The sequence below is a fragment of the Onychomys torridus genome, chromosome 2, assembly GCF_903995425.1.
Source record: "Onychomys torridus chromosome 2, mOncTor1.1, whole genome shotgun sequence".
Taxonomy (NCBI): Eukaryota; Metazoa; Chordata; class Mammalia; order Rodentia; family Cricetidae; genus Onychomys; species Onychomys torridus.
This window is the reverse complement of record NC_050444.1, coordinates 147,402,235-147,415,168: the sequence shown is the minus strand read 5'-3', so window position 1 is coordinate 147,415,168 and position 12,934 is coordinate 147,402,235.

The following is a 12,934-nucleotide window of genomic DNA, read 5'->3' as shown; positions in this document are numbered from 1 at the left end:
GGTACACAGATGGCAGGCCTTATAGGTACCGCAAAGGTGACAGGCTGGATGTGGTGGCTCGTCCTTGCAATCCCTTCATTTGAAAGGCTGAGGGGACAGGACAGTTGCTAGTTTGGAACCATCCTGGACTACATGGTTCTGGACTCACATGGGTTAGACGGTGAGAACCTGTCTCAACAACAACCCCCGCCCCAGGAAAAGGTGATGGGTACCTTCAAAGTCCCCCAAAATGGGATGCTGAGCTGTTGAGTGACAGCCTAGAGGGTGGATCATTTCCCTTCCCTAGAGTGGGGCTCCAGAGAAGCAGCCTGTGAAGAAATCTTGCAGCCTCTGACAGACCTGCCCTGTCCCTCTGACTGCCTGCTCCGCTAAGAATGTGCTTTCCTGGAGCCCGCCACACACTGTTCCCCAAGAGTTGCTCGTAAATATTTCAGACTTTGCAGGCCATATGGTCTCTGTTGCAACTACTTAACGTAGTGAGAAAGAAGCATAGAGGATCCACAAATGGAGCATGGCCGTGTTCCAATAAAACTTTATTTACGGGTGCCCAAATCTGAATTTTTGTTTTTTAAGACAGGATTTTTCTGTGTAACAGCTCTAGCTATCCTGGAACTCACTTTGTAGACCAGGCTGGCCTCAAACTTAGAGATCAACCTGCCTCTGCTTTCGAGTGCTGGGATTAAAGGCATGGGCCACCACTGCCCAGCCAAATCTGAATTTTACACAACTGTCACACATCATGAATTTTTTTTCACTTAAAATTACTTTAACATATAAAAACTATCAGACTTGGTGGCCTATATCTATAATCTCAGCACTCAGGAAGCAGAGGCAGGTGGATCTCTGCAATGAGGCCACCCTGGTCTACATAGTGAGTTCCTAGTTAACAGATGCAAAAACTAAGGCTCAGAGTGGTTAGTTTAAGTACTCAAAGTCACACAGCTAAGAGATGAACTGAGAACTCAGGTGTGCAGAGCTGTACCCACAAATACGATTTGTGGCCTACATGTATCCTGTGTCTTCATGCACACAGCAGTAAACAAGAGGTGGGTCTGACTTTGGTCCAGGGTTGGTTTTAATTATTAATTATTTCTTTATTTTGAGATAAGAGTCTTAATGCGGGCTGGAACTCACAGTCCTGCCTCAGCCTAAGAGCTAGGATCACAGGAGTGCATCCCCATCCCCTCCTGGAGCTTGCTACTCATGGGGAAGACAGACAGGCGTGCAGACACCATGGCATTGGGTTACAGTTGTTGGGCCTTGTTAGTGTCCACAAAATCCACTCTGAGGTGGTGTCAGTCATCACAGTGGAGACATGGATGACGTGAAGGTGTGAGAACTGGAGAAAGAATGTTCCAGACAGAGGGTGCATACAGCAGGAGCAAACTGAGAGGAGAGCGGACCCGGCATGTGCGGTGGGCCACAGGTATGATGGTGGCAGAACAAACAGCACCAGGGGAGTGCAGGGGGGCAGGCACCCGTCCTGGGGAGCTCTCTGCAGGTGTGGCAAAGGCTTGGTTTTCTTTGAAGTGCTATGGAGGAGGTGCAATAAAGTTTGGGACTAGAGGTGACACCAGCCACCGCCTCAGACCTGCAGGAGTCTGTACCCCTCACCCCAGCTGGTCCCCACCCTCCTGCCCCAACACTGGGCTGTGGGCGATTACTGATGCCGATGCCAGTCTTCAGGTCTGAGATGCATGAGTTTCCAGGCCAGCTACAATATACCTGCTGTCTGGCTGTGGGCAGTCCTGTTCCTCTCTGAGCCTCAATTTTCTTACCTAGAAAATGGGAGCAGTAACAGGAGCTTGCCTGCCAAGCTTCAGCTCAAACCTCTACATACACATGGTGGAAAGACAGAATTGACTCCCACAAGCTGTCCTCTGACCTCCACGGGAGTGCGGTGCCCTGACCCCAATAAATAAAATCATTCCAAAGATCTGGTAGAATTAAAAAAAAAAAAGAAAGAAAGAAAAGAAAAGAAAGAAAGAAAATGGGAGCAGTGATTTCTGGCTTGTGGCCTTGTTGGGAAACATATGATATCTTGGCCTGCAAAATTCTCAGTTCCAGACAGGAAACACAGTTGTTCCTTGGGCCCTCATGGTGCTGGGGAGGTGGCTGGGGAGGTAAATGACAGAGCATTTACCTAGTACGCTGGGGGTTGTGGGGATTCTGGGTTCTGTTTCTAGTATAGGGAGGAAGGGGTAGAGGGAGAGAAGGAAGGAGAGAGGCAGGTAGGGAGGAAGGAAAGAAGGAAGAAAGGGAGGGAGGGAGGGAGAAACACAGGGAGGCAGGGAAGCAGGCAGGCCACAAGCTCTCCCGCTGTGGTGGTTATGATTTAAGTGTTCGGCCTAGTTCTGACACATTGTGTAGCTTGTCCCTGCCTCACGCTGGCCCACCTGCTGCCAGCAGACATCAGACCCTCCTCTACTGAGAGGCCAAGAGAGAATTCTAACAGAGCAGCTCCCTGGGGCAGGCCCCATCCAGACAAGGAGTTCTTCAACACCACAGGCAGCAGAGCTCAGGCTAGAGCAGAGAGCCATCCCTAGGCCTCAGCCCCCATTTCCGGCTAGAGTTAGCACTATGACAAGGCACAGAATGACGATCTCACTGTGCCCAGTGTGGCCTCTCATACTCATGAGTCAGTCAGTTAGCAAACACCTCAACCACCCACCTAGAACAGCCTGTTCTAACTCCGTTTTATTGCTCTTATTAATACCCAGCAGCACTGGCCATGGAACATGTCAGAATATGGAATTAGACATGGTGTTTGGATTACAAGAGAACCTTGGTCATTTGGTCATTTCGTGGCTTGGCCACATTGGGCATTGCACTTTGCCTCTTTTTCTTCTTTTGAGGAGTAATTGTTGTGCTGATTACGATGGTGTGAATGAGAAATGTCCCCCATAGTCTCTGGCATTTGAATGCTTGGCTCCCACTGGGTGGTCTTGTTTGGGAAGGCTTAGGAGGCGTGGCCTAGCTGAAGGAAGTATGTCACCAAGGGGTGGCTTTTCTGAGTTTTCTCTTTGTTCCTCCTTTTGAGACTTAAGCTCTCTGCTGCTGCCATGCTGCCTTCCCATGGCGGTGATGGGCTCTGGAACCATAAATCCCAAATAGACTGTCTTTTCCAATTCACCCGCCTGAGTGCCCCATGGAGAGCCCATCTGTTCTCTGGTTTCCTTCTTGCCACAGTGATACCTGGGTCTGCAACATCTCCAAGGAAGGAAACATGGGAGGTGGAATGTATTCATCAAAAGTTCAAAGCATCCTGCACTGGTAGCTCACGCCATTACTCCCAGTGTGAAGGAGGCAGAGGCAGGTGGATCTTTGTGAGTTTGAGGCCAGTCTGGTCTATAAAGTGAGTTCCAGGACAGCCAGGGCTCACAGAGAAACCCTGTCTTGAAAAAAAAGTTCAAAACAACTAGGCAGTGGTGGTGTACAGCTTTAATCCCAGCACTCGGGAGGCAGAAGCAGGCAGATCTCTGTGAGTTCAAAGCCAGCCTGGTCTACAGAGTAAGTTCCAGGACAGGGTTTCTCAATGTAGCATTTGAGCCTGTCCTGGAACTTACTCTGTAGACCAGTGCTGGGATTAAAGGTGTATGCCACCACTGCCCAACTGAGAAACCCTGTCTTAAAGAACACAAACAAACAAAAAGTTCAAGGCTGAGGGCCTGGAGAGATGGTTCAGTTAAGAGCACCTGTTACTTTTGCAGGTGATAACTCACAGCCATCTGTAACTCCAGTTCCAGGGAATCTAATGCCCTCTCCTGGTCTTCAAGGGCACCAGGCATGCACATGGTATATACATATATACATAAAGGCAAAGTTGTATGGTAAAATTTCCTGGGGAAACAAAACACACTTAGCTACTCACCCTAGATAAGGAGCTCAGGACAGACCAACCTATGGATATCACTAAAGTTCAACTTAGTGAACCAGTGAGTTGTATTGGGTCACTTACAGGAGCAGAAATGACTCAAAGACAGCTCTGTCACCAAGGTCCACCCCAGCACAGGTGACAGCTCACAACGCTGGGGACCTGGAGCACTGCACAGCCTGCAGGTCGCTCAACAGGTCCTTTCCAGGTGCCTCAGTTGGTCTAAACCTCTCAGGCAGCTCGGCAGCTTTCTGCTTCTTCCAGCTAGTCTGGTCTAAGTCTTCTTTGCAGCTTTTCTCCTCTGAGATTCTTTTTTTCTGAGAGGGAGCTCAGCTTTTATTGTTTACTCTGACAAGAAGAGCTTAGTGAATCTGGTCAGTTTCCCGGAGTCCTTCTATCTTCAGGAGACCCTCTGCAGGATGGAATGTTTTGATCTCGGAGGAAACTGTTACACAACACACCACCCTTTCTCTTACATTCTTTCTGCCCCCTCTTCCGCAATGATTCCTGAGCCTTGCAGGGGTGACTACAGATGCCCACTGATGGCTAAGAACTAGGCCACCATGTCAGGCATGGTAACAGTCACTTGTGCGTAGCAGCTTCCCTGGTGGTTGTGAGTTGAAGGTGACAACCGTGATCTGTGGTCATAAACACACGTATAAAGGCAGTTTGACAGGTCCATCTCATCCATCTAGAAAAACCATAGATGTTGCTTCCCCATTGGGAACCTATGACCTTCCTAGCTACCGGTGTTTGTCCTAGCTTACAGTGCCAGATGTGAACTCCCTCCTGAGGAGTGGGCTTTAAATCCAACTGGAAAGCTGTTGGTCTTCCCCAAGATAGCCGAGCCACTATTGCACAAGCAGGCACATCCGGCCTAGCATGTTGGTATTTCAGGACTCAGGGTCCATAGCCAAGCAGTAATGTTGGTGACCGTTTTCTACAAGCAGCCTGCATTGGCCACCTCTGGCGTTATGAAAGCCAGCCAGCAGAGTGGGAGTTTCTGGTTCAGTCCCAGCTGAATTTCTCCATGTCCTACAATCAAAGCATGCACATGCTATGTCTGCAGCAGTAGGCTCTTACCATCTAGTTCTGGTGTACAACCCACAGCAGTAGCAATAGCCTTTATGGTTTGTGCGGCAGCCTCAGGTGCTTCTCCAGTCAACAAATCACAAGAGTGTAGCCCACATTCAACAACCTTATGGCCTCTGGGAGTGTTCTTTTGGATTTTTTCCCTTTCGGTTAATTAACCCAATCCGAGTAGGGTTGTAAGATAGGTTGTACTTGGTTGTGTCTCTAATGGCTTTCCAAATCTGCAAAACACTTAGCATTATGTCATCTGAACCACCATTCCACAATAAATACAAAGATAACCTTGGTAAAGCACTCTGGAAGTCTCTTGTCACCTGCTCTCAACAGTGACAGCTGGCCCTTAGGGATCACAACTAAGAAGACCAAATGGAGCAGGAACAAGGTCTAAGCCAGCATGGAAGGGTTCCATCCATTTGTATCAATTGCTTCCTCCATAGATTAAGGTTGAGTATAAAGCATGGACAGAAGACACTAACTTAATTAGCTCCCTGCTCTCCTTAGTCATTCCCTCCAGTCGTTACATTTCCATATCCTGGAGCTGGTCCATGGAGCCTCCCTACATTTCTTCGCACCTGATAACCTCAGTGGCCTGCTGTGGAATAATCCTATTGTACATTGTGAAGATGTGTTGCTCTCATTGTTAATAAAGAGCTAAAGGACCAATAGCTAGGCAGGAAGAGGTTAGGAGGAAGAACCAAACTAAAAGAACTCTGGGAAGAAGGGGAGCAGAGTCACCAGCCAGACACAGAGGAAACAGGAGATGAATATGCCGTGTTGAAAAAAAAAAAAGAATGTACCACCACATGGTAGAGTGTAGATAAGAAATACGGGTTAATTAAAGATGTAAGAGCTAGTTAGTAACAAGCCTAAGCTATCAGTCAAGCATTTATAATTAATAAGTATGTGTTTTTTTGGGAACCAGCTGGCAGGACAGAGTTGACTGGTGGTCCTAATGGAAAAACTCATCTTACAGTGGGCCCCACTTAACTTGCTCAGACCTACTCAGGTCTGAGGGGAACAAGCCCTGCTCTGCCCAGATACACCCACTGACTCCCTAGGTCAGAGTTGCCATGGGTTGGCACTCTGGATATATCTGTAGCTGTTGCCTCTCCATCCACCAAAACTGGTAATGTTGGAGAAACCCCTAGCTAGGCAAACCATCTCCACCCCTAGTACAACCTTTTCCTGGGGAGAAATGTACCCTACTTAGTCTGGGGGGATATTACCCACTCCTGGGAAGGGTTTGACCATCTTCACTTGTATTATTCTATCATAGGTATCTTCTATGAACTGCTCCTCAGGCTTTAAAGCCTTCCAGAGCTCCTGGGCAGACAGTTTGGCTTTCTACCAATTTTTTCCTCAGAAACTCCAGCTCAACAAAAAATCTTGCTATATTTGTCTTGGAGTAACCCAGACAGACCTCTTCCTCTGCTTTACTTTTTTTCTGATTTCCTTCAGGTAGCTTTCTTAAACCTCACAGGACTCTCTTTACATGCTTAGTCACTGAGGTCTGCAAAAGCCTTCCCCACTTTATAAAGATATGGACCCAGCAAAGACACTCAAGGTCCACACCAGCCCTGAGCTCTCTGCTGGATCAACCTTGTCTTTAACTCCTCCGCGAATATGGTTCTATCTGGCCCAGGGAACTGGGGTTCAAATACAGCTTCTCTCTCTATTTTTTGGGGGGGTGGAATTGTTCAAGACAAAGTTTCTCTGTGTAGTCCTGGCTATCCTGGAACTCACTCTATAGACCAGGCTGGCCTCGAACTCAGAGATCTGAGTGCTGGGATTAAAGGCGTGCGCCACCACCGCCCAGCCTAAACACAGCTTTTCTTATTCCCAGTTCCTTCAGTAGCACCCGCCTCCTCCTCTACAGACCTCCAGTTCCTGGTGTTTATGGGAACCTCAGATGAAGATAGCTAAGGGTTCCTAAAGGCTTAGATAAGCCAGTCTGTCAGGGACTGATTTCCTGCACACTGTCTCAGGTCACACTGTCTCAGGTCTTAAGGAGGGATGAGTAGTTTCATGACTCGGGTTTTCCTGCCTCCATCCTCAGTCAGACTGGTCTCGTTCACTCATATGTCCCACAGCTTCACAAGCCATGCTGTGACAGGGACAGGCTCTTTCACAGCTTGGTTAAGTCTTCCTAATTGCAGCAGCTTAAACCCAAATATTTCATGATCACACTAGTTCTTGCCTGGGACCATGGCTAATACCCCATCTGCATGCTGGATTATAGGCGTCCTCCTTTTTTTCTACTAAAGGTTGGACGTGAGGGGTACCTTTATTGCTTTTACCATCTCTCCCTCACCCTCTTGTTTATCTAAATCAGTTGCCAAACCCAAGACTAACAGGGAGGATGCTGCCTCATCTCCTTTCTTACTGCAATTTCTCCTTTACACAAACATGTTCTTGCTTTACACATACAAGCTCCTGCTTGGCCAGCATCTTAGACTCAGACACATTTCCAACTACACACAACACAGGCCGGGCAGCCTCCGCTATTACTCATTACCAATAACCTCAACCCTTGTGTGCTAATCTCAATGACAGTAAACCTCCTTCTAAACCTCTAACAATTTTCAGGGCACCTCTGCATCCATGAGGCACGGTGGACTCATCAAGCAGGAGGCAAGCCACCCCACAACCACACTGACAAAGACTGCCATCCTGGGACTCCTCCTGTAGACACTCCTAATCCTGATGGCTCAGCCTTCATTTCATGTCTCCCATAGCAAGAACCATCCAGCTGCTGTCATAGCACACAGGCACACTAACACATCACACAGGAAGGGAAACTATATTGGAATTTCCTCTTCCATACTCCTCCTGTCCCATCAAATTTTGAAGTGTGATCCTAATTAATCTTAGCAATGAAAACCAGGAGTCAGATATTGGGGTGAAAGGTGAAAGATCAGAGAAGCAGAGCAGCAGCCACTAGTGATTCCTTACCTCTCTGGATCCTCTAACTGAATAGGGGCCGAGATCCTGTCTCCACCTGCCTTATATTCCTGTCTCCACTTCCCAAGTGCTGGGATCAAAGACATGAGCCTTCCAAGTCCTGGGATTAAAGGTATGAGCCACCACCGCCTTCTTCTATGGTTAACTAGTGGCTAGCTCTGCCCTCTGATCTCCAGGCTGCTGTGGATATGGTCTATGTGCTGTAAATGTGTTGCTCTGATTGGTTGATAAATAAAATGCTGATTGGCCAGTAGCCAGGCAGGAAGTATAGGCAGGACAAGCAGAAAAGAGGATTCTGGGAACAGGAAGGCTGAGTCAGGAGTCAACAGCCAGACACAGAGGAATCGAGATGTAAAAGTACTGGTAAGCCACAAGCCACGTGGTAACTTATAGATTAATAGAAATGGGTTAATTTAAGATATAAGAACTGGGTGGGGGGGTGCTAGAGAGATAACTCAGTGGTTAAGAATATGTATTGGGCCAGGCGGTGGTGGCGCACGCCTTTAATCCCAGCACCCAGGAAGCAGAGGCAGGTGGATCTCTGTGAGTTCAAGGCCAGCCTGGTCTCCAAAGTGAGTTCCAGGAAAGGCGCAAAGCTACACAGAGAAACCCTGTCTCGAAAAACCAAAAAAAAAAAAAAAAAAAAAGAAAAGAAAAAAAAAGAACATGTATTGTTCTTGCAGAGAACTTGAGTTCAATTCCCAGCACCCACATCAGGCAGTTTACAATTGCTCGTAACTCTGGCTCTAGGGAATGGCTCTAACCTCAGGTACATGCACATATACAGATATATGCACATGTACACATAAATAAATAATAATAAAAACATTTTTTTAAAAATACAAGAACAGATAGCAAGAAGCCTGCCACGGCCATACAGTTTATAAGTAATATAAGTCTCTGTGTGTTTACTTGGGTCCAAGTGGCCAGCCACCTGCAGGAACTGACCAGAACCAGGAAAACTTTAGCTACTGCACCAGGCAAGCTTCATTTGTCAGAACACAAACAAAATATCATAGGACAAGGCTTCTTGGCCTCAGGTGCAAGCCTCGCTACCCATAGTCGGGATCATGCACTCACTCCTCCCCAGCTCATCTCTGCCTCTGTTGGGTCCCTATTTGGGGCCAATCCTGTTGTGGGACAAAACTTTTCCTGGGGAAAGGAAACATACTGTCTACTCACTCCCAATAGGGAACCTACAGTGGACCAAAGTATAGATACCAGCATAGTCCAAATCTGTGAACCCCGAGTTTTATTGGGGTTACTCACAGGAGCAGAAATGATTCAAAAACAGCTGCATCACCAAGGCCCACCCTAGCATGGATGACAGTGGCACACTGCACAGCCTGCAGGCAGCTCAACAGGTTGGCAAGTGTCCTTTCCAGGTGCCTCAGTTGGTCTAAATCTCTCCTGGCAGCTCAGCCTATTTCTGCTTCTTTTGGGCAGCTGGCCTGGTCTCTTTTTTGCAGCTCAGCTTTTTTTCTCTCTCAGCTTTTGCTGTTTCCTCTGGCAGGGAGGGGCCTAGTGAATCTGGTCAGTTTCGGGGACTTCTTGAAACTACTTTTCAGTTGTTTAACCCTTGCTTGAGGAGCTCCTCTTCAGGGTGGAATGTTTGGATCTCACAGAAACCCATCCATTATATAACAGGCAACGCTCATGCACATAGCAGACCAGGAAATAAATCTTTATATGTTCAAAGTATGGGTTGATGAGATAACTCAGTAGGTAAAGGGCTTTCTGCTAAGGCTGAGACCTGAGTAGATCCCCAGGATCCACATCAAAGAGAGAGAGAACTGAGTCCCAAAATTACCCTTTAATCTCTGTGTGGGCTGTGGCATGTCCCCTCCCCCATAAAATAAGCAAATGTAATGATGTTGTTATTGTTGCTATTTTTGGGTGTTTTGTTTGTTTGTCTGTTGTTGTTGTTGTTGTTTTGAGACAGGGCCTCACCGTGTAGCTCTGACTGGCCTTGAACTTGCTATGTAGACCAGATAAATCTTAAGCTGAAAAGGTAATCACTGACTCAGTCTCCCCCTTTACTGTAGTCCAGTTGCCCACCAACTCTTTGCCCAGTGCTCCACCAGCATGTGTGGTCCTCAGTGTGTCTTCCTAAGTGTCACTTAACTCTGTGTGACATTTGTCCCCTGTGTGCAATCTCTTCTGAGCCCTGAGGAGGATTACAAGATTGGGCGAGTCAAAACCCAGGATCTCTACTTCAATTTGGGTCTCAGATAAATGACAGGTAATAATTTAATCAAGTGTGCCCTAGTATTCGAATTCCAGCCCTGAGCAGTCAGGGCTGGAGCACCACAAACTGCTCCCAGGCAGCCAACTTGGACCATGCTGACACTGATGTTCATAATTGCTGCCATCTGGCACCAAGCTGTCCCCAATGTCCTCACCCACTACATTGGATAGAATAGCCCGCCTCATCAGGTTGATGTGAGTACTCCAGGGTACAGAATATAGGAAGAGTGCTTAGAAAGAGCACATCAGTGCTGTGGTAGCATTTAGTTGTGTGTATTCAGTGTATATGTGTATACAGTATATGTGTATAGGAACACATTTGTGTTCCTGTGTGTGTGCCCACTCTACTGAGGTAGGGTCTCTCACTGAACCTGGAGCTCACCAACTATAGCTAGTCTGGTTAGCCAGCTTGCCCTGGGAGACCCTTTGTCTCTGCTTCTCCAGTACCGTGATTGCATGGGGCCACCAGGACTGCCCGGCTTTCCATGGGTTTTGGAGATCCAAACTCCCATCCTCATCCTGGCACTGCTGCTTTATCAACTGAGCCATATCTCCAAACTAATTTATTTATTATTTATTTAGGGTCTCACTGTGTTGCCCTGGAAGTCCTGGAACTCATTATGTAGACCAGGCTGGCTTCGAACTCACTGGGATCTCTCTGCCTACTGTCTTCAGAGTGCCAAGATTAAAGGGGGAAATAGCATGCTGGGTTCCATTCCATTTTTCTTCTTCTTTATATTTTATTCCCTGCTGTGTGTGTGTGTGTGTGTGTGTGTGTGTGTGTGTGTGTGTGTGTGTGTTTCTAAGTGCACAGGGTACATGTGGAAGTCAGAGGACAATTTTGGGAGTTAGTTCTCTCCTTCTACTATGTGGATCTTGGAGACTGAACTCACATCATCAGGCTTGACAGCAGGCGACTTTACCAGGTGCTTTGAGACAGGGTCTCCTGTAGTTCAGGCTAGCCTAGAACTCAATATGAAGCTGAGGATGATCTGGAACTCCAGATCCTCCTGCCCTGCATCTCCCAAGAGCTGGCTATATTTACTTATTTTATTATTTTGATATACAGTCTCACTATATAATCTGGGCTGATCTGCTTCAAATTCAAAATCCTCTTACCTTAGTCTCCTGAACGCTAGAATTACAGACTTGTGCCACTGTGCTGAGAGGGTCTGGTGTATACTTCACATCTATAAAGTATATATAGGCTTATGGGTTTAGTCCTAACTGCAGACCTGAGAGATTGGAGTTCTAATTCCCATTTTTCAGACAAAGAAGTTGAGCTTAAAAGACAGAAGTTTTCCGATGCTGAAAGGGGTGGCAGTTCTGGGATTCAAATAAATGTGTTTTGGGTTCCAATGTCCTTTCCACTCACAATGCAGCTCAAGTCTGCAGTGGTCCAACTAAGGGAAGACATGGGATAAGGGGAGCATGTAGATTTGGGAGAAATTAGTGTCAACTTTGTATGTGCATGTGTGTGCCCATCTATGTGTAGGTCACAGGTTGACATCGCATGTCTTTATCTTTTTGTTGGTTTATTGTGTGGGTCTCTCATTGACCCTGAAGTGTAGCTGGAGACCTTCTCTCCAGCCTCTGCCAAGCCCTGTTGGTGGAAGGCGGAGGTGGAGAGAGCTATCAGCTACCGCCATGACAAGCGAGATGTAAGGCACAGATTGGTAAGCCACGATCCATGTGACAAAGTATAGATTCATAGAAATGGGCTGAATATAAGAGTAAGAGTGGGCTGGAGGGATGGCTCAGAGGTTAAGAGCACTGACTGCTCTTCCAGAGGTCCTGAGTTCAATTCCCAGCAACCACACCTGGCTCACAACCATCTATAATGAGATCTGGTGCCCTCTTCTGACCTGCAGACATACATGCAGGCAGAATATTGTATACATAATAAATAAATAAATCTTAAAAAAAAAAAAAAGAGTAGGAGCTAGCCTGAGCTAATGGCCAAGCAGTTTAAATAATATAAGCGTCTGTGTGTTTATTTTATAAGTGGGCTGTCAGACCACAGGGCTTGGCGGGGGCTGAAGAGAAGGTCTCCAGCTACACAGGAGCTCACTTACTTGGCTAAGCTTACTTGTCTTCAGGGACCCTGTCTCAGCCACTTCAGCAGTGAGCTTACAAAAGCTTAGTGCATGACCAGCATCTGTTTCTATTTCTTTTTCAATTTAACTTTCTTTTTTAAGGCGAGGTCATCATTATGCAGCCCAAGCTGGCCTCAAAGTCACAATCATCTGGTTCCAGTCTCCTGAACTAAATTTATTTTTATTTACTCACCCTTTTTTCCTTTTTTGAGACAGACTATCACTATGTAGCTCTGGCTGGCCTGGAACTCAGATATCCTCCTGCCTCTGCCTCCCTAGTGCTAAGATTAAAGGTGTTCACCACTACACCCCACTTAGAAATGTTATCGTGTTTAAATTTATTGGGGGAAGTTGTCCCTGTGCATAGCACGTCTGTGGGGTCAGAAGACAACTGTGGGTGTTGGTTCTCTCTTTCCACCATCTGGGGTCTGGGAATCACACTTGGGGCATCCAGTCCTGCAGGCAAGCTCATTTACCCACCCCACACTCTTTTAAACCCTGGTGTGCTCCTGATCTGCTGTGTGACTTTGGATAAGTCACTTCATCTTTCTGAGTGTCTAGTAGGAGGTGGTGAGTTCTCAAGAGAATCACAAGCCGCCTGGAGGTATAGGTCCATCATACCAAACACAACTTAAGCGTGTAAAGCCTGGGTTCCTTACCCAGA